Source organism: Penaeus monodon, chromosome 30 (assembly GCF_015228065.2).
Source record: "Penaeus monodon isolate SGIC_2016 chromosome 30, NSTDA_Pmon_1, whole genome shotgun sequence".
Lineage (NCBI taxonomy): Eukaryota > Metazoa > Arthropoda > Malacostraca > Decapoda > Penaeidae > Penaeus > Penaeus monodon.
This window is the reverse complement of record NC_051415.1, coordinates 25,350,164-25,350,392: the sequence shown is the minus strand read 5'-3', so window position 1 is coordinate 25,350,392 and position 229 is coordinate 25,350,164. Positions and strand designations below refer to the sequence as shown.

The following is a 229-nucleotide window of genomic DNA, read 5'->3' as shown; positions in this document are numbered from 1 at the left end:
AAAAAAACTCCCGAGGGGTGCTAATAACCCAAAAGAAGCGTTTTTACAAACAAAACTTTACTTATGCTGCCCCGGAGATTCGGAATCACCCGGGAAATTTTCCCAAATTATTCCTTTTTCCCCGGGTCGGAGGGACGTGCTCACCCTTTTAAAACTGAAAGGGGGCCCCGCCCCCTGCCCGACAGGGATCTATGAAAGTATTTTAGGTTCAAAACCCGGGGCGTGCGTA

The 229-nt window shown here is 48.9% G+C and overlaps 1 protein-coding gene across 1 annotated transcript in view; it reads right to left on the bottom strand.

The window, feature by feature from the left end:
• Window positions 1–229, bottom strand: part of LOC119592661 (insulin gene enhancer protein ISL-3-like) — a gene marked incomplete at its 5' end in the record, with an annotated part of 82,877 nt that overhangs the window by 28,701 nt on the left and 53,947 nt on the right.